Source organism: Amborella trichopoda, chromosome 11 (genome assembly GCF_054954075.1).
Source record: "Amborella trichopoda isolate Santa Cruz 75 chromosome 11, AtrichopodaSantaCruz75HAP2 v2.0, whole genome shotgun sequence".
NCBI classification, from domain to species: Eukaryota; Viridiplantae; Streptophyta; class Magnoliopsida; order Amborellales; family Amborellaceae; genus Amborella; species Amborella trichopoda.
In genome coordinates, this window is record NC_142346.1 from 33,535,777 (window position 1) to 33,546,446 (window position 10,670).

The following is a 10,670-nucleotide window of genomic DNA, read 5'->3' on the forward strand; positions in this document are numbered from 1 at the left end:
AACAAGAAAAATGATAAAAAAATGACAAATTTCAAAAAATCCGTGAAGAACACTGTGCAACACGTGTTCTTCACGGACTCGCCGATTCCGCACAGTGAATCGGCGAGTCACTGTGCGGAATCGTCCGGTTCTCTCTAGAACCGGACGATTTCCGATTTTTAAACCGATCCGATCCCTTTTCGCGATTTTCGAATCGAACCGGGCGAGTCCGGTTCGACTCGACGTTTTTTAAAACGCTGGGTGAACCCATTGATGCTGCTGGCTACTCGATTACCGAAGAGCATACTGTATACTTGTCCAGGAAGGTAGTCACCGTTTTCTTTATTTCACTTTTTTTACTCGAGAACAACGAAGAGTGCATGTTATGCTCCTGCAGGAGCATTATTATGCATTTGTTCCCTCGGTCAAAAAACCACCTAAAAATCACTAGATGATTATTTTTAGGGAATAGTTTATATAGAGCTGAGCCTCTAAACAATCAAATTAGATCTTACTTCAAAAATTTCACTTGAAGAGGTTGTTTTGGTGCCCAAATATCCTCAAATTGATCATCTCGCCATCAAGATGAAGGACATGGGAAAAAAATGGATTTCAACTTTTAGAAATAATGTATTATGTAATGCAGTTTTGGACCATCAATTTTCATAGATCTGTCGATCCACATTATTTCTTAAGCTTTAAACTTTATAAATAACGATGAAAATATAGTTTAAGGCTATCACAAACATTTTCAATATTGAAACTTTGAAGGAAGGCTCTAATTTGATTGAAGAGATCACATATCGAATTTTTTGTGTTTGAAGAGATCACATATCAAATTTTTTGTTTTTGACTAAGGCAAATAACTTTAAGATACATCATTAACATAACACTACAAAAGGCAAAATAAAAGATGCGATCAACATTAACCCCAAGTTTCACTAAATAATCCACCTTGGCCTCCCTATAAACAAGATGAAGAGCAGCCACCGACGTTAATAAATATCCAACCATTGAAATAAATATTTCCTGAAACACCATGGATCACATAGTCTTTGTAGTTGTATAGGCTATACTTGCATCCAATTTCGAAAATGTTCAATGCGTAGTAAAATATTATAAGAAAGTTGTATACACGAGTAGGAGTGTGTGGCTTGGAAGGGAAGAAGTGTTGCATTGTCTTTTCCAGTTTTTGGTTGGTCGAAAAGTCCATGTATCTCGCTCCAAAACCAGATATAAAATAGGAGTCCTGGACAAAAACCAAACGTATCCAGACAAAGTAAAGGTCATAAGCACGTGCATTTGCCAGTATAAATAATTATTAACCCCACCCTTCACTTTTTGAATGAATCAATGAATAAAGACTCTTATCTCTTTTTATATTTGTAAAGGGGGAGGTTTTTATACTTTTTCTTCACCCACGAGTCGTCTAAGTACGGTGGAATAGGTAATTGTGGAGCCACTCTAAGTGATTGGCGGCTCTCAATAAACGAGCATTTGACTTTGAAACCTTTACCCTATTTTTTAGTAAGTATTTTTTCTTTATTCTATTTTTCATTCGACCGCATGCAACTACCGATACCGAAGGCAGGCTAATGCAGGTGCTTCCCGCAAGGGAAGACATACTCCCCGTTCCTCCCGCCTAAGCATTCGACCTCTTTCTCATGGCTTTCTTGCAGCAAAGAGAGAGAGCGCAGCGCGCGAAAGCCTTTGCGGCTTTCTTGCTAGGGGTTTGTTCAAGAAGTCTGATCGTATAGGTCAATAATCATCTCACAAGTAGATGTACACAACTCAAGATGAATTAATTACTGGAATCTTGGTTGGTATTCAATGGGTGGACTACGAGACTCCGTCTGGGAAGTTTCTTGTCGATGAAGCGGATAGTCCAACAAGAGCCTTCCTCATTCCGGAGGGCATTGCTCATTCCCTCTTTGATGGAAGCTCTTTTGTTTGCCCTTTCAATATTCTACCTTTGTTTTTCTTTAGGGCTTGGTTCTTCCACATATTTCAGAGCTTTTCCTAAATAGAGGGGGACATACTGAACCTCCTGGGGAGTGGCCGCTTTCCGTTCAAGTTCATTATGAGAGATTCATTTCTCTGTGTGCAGGTTCATAAATACCATTAAAGAACGCTTGCGTCCAAAAAACACGGGGTTATATTCTCTTATACTTAATAGTAGAAAAAAGAAAGTTTTGCATCCTCAGCAAGAAAGCCGCATAAGCAGCAAAGAGAGAGCGTGCTAGCACGAAAGCCTTTGCGGCTTTCTTGCTCGGCTTTCGCGCTAGCGCGCTCTTCCTTTGCTTCTTTACCCATGTAGTTTAACAGATGGAGACACCTCGAGATGCCTTTGGAAGACTAAAATAAGCGGGTTCGGGGCTGGAACGGACTAATTTTTCTACAATCTTTCTAGTCGCGGCTGCTCCACTCCGCTGCGGTCTCTTGAATTGAATTTCGTTGCCTTCCCGCGCGCGAAGCGAATGGGTGCTGTGCCGTGGGTCAGTTTCGAAGCGGGGCTCGAAAACGTAACACTGGACATGCAGATGCAGGAGTTCAACTTCAATTGAATGACATCTTTCTTTGAGTAAATAACGGTGGTGAATCATGGCACGAAACTCCAAGAGGAGCAATGCCATTTGGTGCCAACGCAGCTGGCCAACAACAAATACAAATCTTCTTGGGTATAATAGGACTTGAACCTATGGCCATCACCGGACCCGCCATTGTAGGACCTTTTGCATGAGCCTTTCTTTCCTTTTGAGGGAGTCTGAAAGAAAAAAAAGCTCTAAACACAGTTTTGTTAGCTCTTCAGGAGGCTAGCTTAGCGTTTTTTTACTTGCGAAAGCTTAAATAATGAACAATGGCGCGCTTGAGTTCGCTAAACGTTTCGTTTGTGACGCGAGTGGGCGGGATTTGAGTCTTGTGTCACTCCATGTCTTGCGAACGTTACATTGTGCTTGCTCTTCGTTTCTTTTGCCGTCTTTGGGTCCTATGACTTTGACATCGTATCGACTCAGGGGAGCATCTTATTGAGTGTATAGTCACCGTACCGTTCCTACCTCAAAAAGGTGGAAGCGTCACTTTCTTTTTATGCATTCTCCCTTTACCTCTTGAACTTTGGTTGTGTTTCCGCTTACATGACTCAAGAGGAGTTTGGGATGGTGAGGGCCTTCATACTTGAACGAGTTAAGCCACGAGATTTCAATTTGAAAGAGATCGAATGGCTTCTCTCGTTCTATCCTAGCCCTGAAGGTGAACAGATAAAAGACCATCTTGTCATTAAACCATGGCTGGCGCTGAATGTGGAGTATCTGGAATGGTATGCCAGTGTGTTTTACTGTTACGACTTAGCCCTTGAGGAGCTTTTGCCAAAGAAGATGGTTCCCTTGTCAAGTCGACGCAAAGTGAAAGAGAACCTTTTCTTTTGCTTAGGTCTACTTTTTAAGGTTTACGATCTTCTTCGGATGAGTCATGCACCTCTTTTTGGGGGTGCTCCGACGCGGTTGGTTCCTCACGGATGTAGTGTTTTGAAGGAGTGGCTTAGTTGAGTCACTAAAAGCCTACTAAAGCATCAAACTTTAGGTGTACCTGAGCGCTCAAGTCAGCAGTGGAAGTTTGCCGCCGATCAAACGATCGGTAGAGGGGTGCTGCTTTACTATATTATATATAAAAAAAAAACGAAAAAAGACTGACCGAAGGGCTAGACGGACTGAAGGAAAGGATTGACTGACCAAAGGGAAGGAAATGATAGATCTATTAAGAGAGCTAAAGGGAAGCCCTCAGTGCTCCTACGCCGCGTAGCTCGGTTACGTTCGGGCATCAAAAACCTAATTCCGAACCTTCTGCTCCCAAGTTAGCCAATGAGTCAGCCACTCTATTTGCGTCCTGAAACACATGATGAATATCGCAGGTTCAGCCTTCCAACAAAGCAAACAGATCTAAGAGTTTTTCCTTTTCTTTTGAAAAACACACGTTCCATCGCCTTTCTTTATCTCCGCGTGATTCAATGTCTAGCATTCCCTCACGCTTGGCGCCAATTAGTTTTTGTTCGTCATTTTCCTTGGATATCGTGGGGTAAGATTTGCCGACCCTAGGGCAAAGACCAAAGCAAAGCACTCGAAATCAAAGCTAAGCACAAGGCAAAGACTTTTTCTTTTGAAAGACTTTTCTGTCAACGAACTCATACTAATGCTAAGATTTGTCGCAAGGCAAGTGAAGAAAACGGGACGATGCGAAGCAAACGGTGCGAGAACAGAACCAAGCAACTAAGCAGCATAAGCAGCAAAGGGAGAGAGCACTAGCGCGAAAGCCGTTGCTGCGACTTTCTTGCTGGGAGAGCCGTTGCAGCTTTCTTGCTCGGGTAAGCAGCATAAGCAGCAAAGGTAGAGCGATCTAGCGCGAAAGCCGTTGCGGCTTTCTTGCTCGGGGGAACGCGCTAGCGCTAGAGCAATATTTTTTTGGCCGATAAAAAGTGAGCGCGCTAGCGCAAAAGCCGTTGCGCGGCGTTTTCTTGCTGTGCGCTAGCGCGAAAGCCGTTGCGGTTTTCTTGCAAGGTAAAAAAGCAAACCAACGAGCAAGAAAACGGATGCTCTAATGCCTCGTGTAGTATACTTCACTCACTCGTTAGCGCCCAGCAAGAAAGCCGCTTAAGCTTTCGCGTTAGCGCGCTCTTCCTTTGCTGCTTATGCTTCTTACAAGAAACAAGAAAAGGGATGCGCTAGCTAGCGTTAGCGCCCTTGCTTCTTGCTTTCGAGCCAACAAAGAAAACTGCTTTCGAGCCTATGCTTGCTGAGCTATTCTAGAACGAGATTGAACTTCTCTTGTTCTTCCCCCACAACCTAGAGACAATGAAAAGAGGCCCAGCACTAGGACTAACCTAGCCGCCTAGCCTCGCCGCAATGAAGGGACTGACCCTTTACCGAAGATCTCAGCTCTCCTCCCAGAGGCACTTCTTTTGACTCTTTGTGCCATGCCCTTTATCTCTTTCGATCAATAAAGGTTGGTGATTCGCTGGAAGTTGCTAGCTGCCTCCCCCCCAACAAGAGGATCAACCAAGATCCCCCTTACTAGACACAGGTAGATCCGCTCATAGGATTTGGCTGGACATGGGAAGACATCCTTTGATCTGACCTGACTCAAACCGGGAGGATTCTTTTACTCTTCCTCCTCCACTCAATCTCCTGACCTGCCATGGAACTACCGATCCCAAAACGAGCAGAGCAGCAGTTCCTCTCCTTCTTTTCTTCGCCCTCCCTATCAACTCTTTCTCCAAGGGGCCCCACTATCTATATTTTATAAGTTCTATAAATGGCACTAGCGGCTATTTCACTGTACGATATTCTCTTCTATGGGCCCCCGAGCTTAGCGAAGGCACCACCCCAGCGTAAGAAAGAGGGACGGCCGAAGGCCGGGAAAAGGGAAGGACCCTTCTTCTTTTTATGATTTTTGAAGAAAGCCGTAGTAGGTTCATAGCTAGAACGACTACTCCAAGAGTACTCATCCATAAATCGGTCACTGGAACAAATAACATAAAGAGATGTATGTAACCTAACCAACGGAAATTGCAAGCCCTCATCTTTGGGACCAGAAGCGGTTAGCAGTAACCAATAGGTCTCTTAAGCGGTGAAAAGCAAAAGCACGGAATGTCTTTGTCCATCTTCGAATTCAGCCTTCTCCACTTTTTTAGTCGCACCATGAATAGCGCATAGCGGAGCAGTGCCCAAGACAGAGGAGGCAACTCCCCTCATATGATATGGGTTCAACGCCCAATTATTCAAACAAGAAGAGGATGAATCGAAAGATAGGATAGCTGCTACACCAAGTGCAAAGAACTGAAGGCCCTTCTTTTCAGTTCCTCCCAGTTACAAGGCTTACATACCCTGCTCATAATTATTTTCAAACACAAAACAATCGAGGCTTTTCAATGACTTGGCCATTCAATCTTGCGAACTAATCGAGACAAAAATAGGAGAAGGAGATACGAACGGAGAGGAATAACTAATCGATGAAGGAACATGAAACCATTCTTTTTCAATAGAGGTACGGGAAAGGGTTGGGGGCAATGAAGTAGGTGAAGTGGTTGGATTTTGTGAGCTGTTCCAACCACTGCTGGATGTGATTCTAAGAGTCGAACGAGAATGAATACCACACAGAAGAGTCAAGATCGGGCTCCCTAATGGAATGTTTAACCGATCCATTCCAGATCGATCGAATTGGTACAGAAGTTGTAACATGGGAAAACCACGGAAAACACGACTTATTTGAATAACCCGATGACCTACCAAATGTAGAAGAAGGATCTTTGGTAAGCAAGAAGCACTTAAATAATACGATTCAAGTGTACCATCTTCTTTCTCATTTCGAGGATATTTTATTTTTAGCTTTTTTATATAAATTGTATGAAAATAAAATTTAGTATGTATCATCTTCTCATTGGGCCACACCTATAAAAAATATTAAAAATTTTTTTTCGATAAAATATAATGAACAAAATATCCCTTGAAACTTTCAGCGGTATTTTGATCATTTATTTTATTGAAAATATAGTTTTTATATTTTTTCTAGTGCGATTTTAATAGAGGATTAGACGTACAAAATTTGGTATCAAAATAGTTTACAGAAAATAAAATTAAAAATAAAATAGTGTAGAATCGTGACATTGTGATTGGCGTAATCTTAGCCTTCCATTAGGAATAGATGGTTGAATAAGGGGCAGTATATAAGTTTTATATTGGAGGAGAAGCATAGAAAGCTTGCCCATGTCTAAATAGGGTGTGGTTTGCATTAGTTTAGCGATCAAAGTAAGGTGTAGCTCCAAACTTCCTTACAACATGTTCGCACTTGTGGCTGGGAGGTCTCATGTTGGGTGTCACATTTTTATGGGCTTCATCTTGTTTTTATGGGAGGAATCCCATATATATATATATATATATATATATATATATATATATGGGTGCGGTTTGTATAGAGCCTAGGCTCTAAACAATCAAATTAGAGCCTACCTTCCACCAGTATCGAGAAATATAGTTTCAATACTTAAATTTTTTGTGATAACCGTAAAATATATTTTTATCTTTATTTGTAAATTTTAAAGCTTAAAAAATAGTTTAGGTCGACTAGTGCTCGCAAAATCGAACCGAAACGGTTAACCGGTCGTGAGGCTGGGAGTGGTTCGAACCGGAATCGGTCAAACTGGACTAACCTGTCAAGTAGATTTTTTTATCAAGAAAAAGGGCCAAAACCACCCAAAAAAAATAAAAAAAACTTTGATTAAGTATACACTATCATATTACATACATTTATCTTATAAAAAAAATTTGAAACAACTTTTTATGCAATTTAATATTTGAATATTATGGAGATATGCAAGACAATTTATAATTTCACATAAATTCAATTGCTGAAGTTACAAAGTCCAACTAACAATGGATGATGCAACAATATATGCTTCTATATTGTTTTAATGTTGATGTAGAAAAAAGTTGTTTTAATATTGAAAAACCCTTTAATACGGTTTAGAATTGGATTTGAGAGCTTATTTTTTTGTAGCATGATGTTCCCAGTTTTTCGAAGGGTTGTGAGTCAAGGTAGTAAGAGAGAGCACATCATTTACTCGGTAACGTGGTTATCAAATGAAGGGTGTGGGTCAATGTGTTAAGTCCTGCTTCAAATGACCAAATTGCATATTTTAAAAAAATATGGTTAGATCGATTGTCAAATGGCCAAGTCGATTTTGAAATGGCCAAACTTTGTTTACTTAGCAACCTTTTGGGTTCGGTTTTAACATGAAAAAAAAAGAAAAAATTATATAAGATGGCAACTTTAAAATATAGAATCAAGATGCATATTTTTTAAAAAAAAAACAGTTTAATTTTTTATCCATTTCAGCATGTGGAAACATGAGAGATGAGTAAAACACTTTTTAGTTTCCACCTCTTTTTTTCATAGAGGCTAATACATAGATTTAAGGAGTATGAAGTTGCAGATAGATAGCTTGTAACAAATAAAAAAACAAAGTAGAAGAAAATGTCACAACTAAACAAGAAGTTGAGAACACTGACAACAGTAACATACACCAAAAATAACCTTAAAAACAAATAAATATTTTCTTCTCAAATTCAACACAAAAAAAATATTTTTACAAAAAAAATATATAATATAAAAAACAATCCAACAAGTTAACCAAAAATATATAACATTAAAAAGAAAGAAATATTTTTTTTTCTCATATTCATCACAAAAAAACATGTTTTTGTTAAAAAATATATATATATATATGTAACATAAAAAATAATCCAACAAGCTCACAAAAAATATATAAATTTTTTTTAAAAATAGATATTCTTTGTTATCATATTCATCACAAATAACATATTTTTTAAAAATAAAACGTAATTTATTAAAAAAACAAATTGTTTTTAAGAACCCTAAAATCGAGCCAAAGAACACATAAATTTTAGAGTCAAAATCAACTCCAAATCTTCCATTTTTTGAACAAATTGACATGGGGATATGATAGATACTTCAATTAAGATTCATATGCCCCAAAATTCATGAATATTAATTGACTAGTGAGATCTTTATTCAATAAATTGGGGATTTTTCACTTCACGAAAATTTCAGGAAAAAAACGCCGCAAAAAAAAATTGATATAAAAACATTTAATCAAAAGTAAATCAAAGTAACTATTTTATTTGATAGATGATGTCTTTTTGATCAAAATTCAATGATCAATTCAATAAAACCATTCAATTTATCGATCAAAAATCAATTTGTTTGGATAAAAAACAGTTCTTAGAGCAGCAGTACTTGGGGCTCAAAAAAACCTCAACTCTTCATTTTTTTGGAAAAATTGAAATATGTAAACATTGAATCATTCAACAATTAATCAAAGCCCTCTATTTTTATGAAAATTTATGAGGTATTGAAACAACATTTGATAGAATGGTGGAAATTTCTAATTTTCAAAAATCCCCATTTCAATCCATCAAGAACTCTTTGTTTTTCGACTTTTGATTCAATAATCTATGATTTATAGAAACTTTCAGGTGTATAACATCAATATTTGACTGAAAAACAAAAAAAATTGGAAAATGGAATAAAAATTAAGCTGCAAAATATTGTTATGAGAAAAATAACGGGCTCGTGTCAAATAACGACCATTATTTGATATGTTAAAACGACGTTATATCATTGTTAAAACAGTAAACCGGACCGGTTAGAAAAACCAGTCGGTTTGAGCTAAATACTACCAGCTCGACCTCGAACCGGTCGGTTTTGATCTCGAGTGTTTTTGGACAGTTCCGTCATATGTGGTGTGCCATAAAACCAGCCCTAATTGGACTCGCCACCCCACTGGTAGTGATCTGACCGGCCGGTTCAGGTTCTAATCGGCTGGTTTTGCGAACACTGAGATCCATAGATCTATGACAACTTGAAAATCTTGAAAATTGTTGGTCCAGAAACTCGTTATAAAATACATTATTTCCAAAACTTGAAATCTTTTTTTTTTCTCTTGTCCCTACATCTTGATATCGAGATGATCAATTTGAGGATAGTTGGGGTATCAAAACAACCGCTTCTAGTGAAATTTTTAGTTAGGTTCTAATTTGATTGTTTAGAGCCTCGGCTCTATATAAACTTTTCCATATATATATATATATATATATGAAGTTTTGAGTGTATATGTATGATAACTTGCTGGAATGTTAAAGAAGTTCCAGGTGTCTGCGTTCGACAACATTTTGGAATATAAAGTCATGTTTATTTAAATATTATTTTTCTATTAGACATAAAAAAAAAAAAAAAAATAAGGTTGTTGTTTGTATAGAGCCTAAGCTCTAAACATTCAAATTAGAGCCTATGTTCAAATAATGTCGAGAAATGTGGTTTCAATACTGAAAATCTTCGTGATAGCCTTAAAATATATTTTCATCTTTATTTACAAAGTTTAAAGCTTAAAAAATAGTGTAGATCAATAGATCTACGAAAACTTGAAAATCTTGAAAATTGACAGTCCAAAAATGTGTTACAAAATACACTATTTTCAAAACTTGAAATCCATTTTTTTCTCATGTCCATGCATTTGATGATGTCGAGATTATCAATTTAGGGATATTTGAGCATTATAACAACCTCTTCTAGTGAAATTTTTGATGTAGGCTCCAATTTCAATGTTTAGAGCCTTGGCTAAAAATATATTTCAATTTTTGATATATATTGTATTGTAAATATATCTCTTACATACCAAAAATATATTATATTTTATAATAATGAAATATATATATATATATATATAGAGAGAGAGAGAGAGAGAGATGACAATATGAGACCATCCCACACCATATGAGTAGGACTCCAAATGATCATCATTAAATTTTGATACAGATCTCTAGAAAAGTTATCACATGGGTGAGGGACTTGGGTGAATGGTTTTATTGATAACTTTTCTAGAGATCTGTGTCAAAATTTAATGGTGATCCTTTCGGGTTCTACTCACAAAGGTGTGGGTGGGTCTCATAGTATCATTACTCTACACACACACACATACACTTACATATATATAGGGAAAAGATGGGATTAGCCCACTAGCTGATATGAACATATGAGCCCAACATTCCAGATTGATCCTGGGCCGATCTGACGATCACGGATGTCCGGTAGTATTTTAATTTTGGTTTTGTTTCTACAAATTC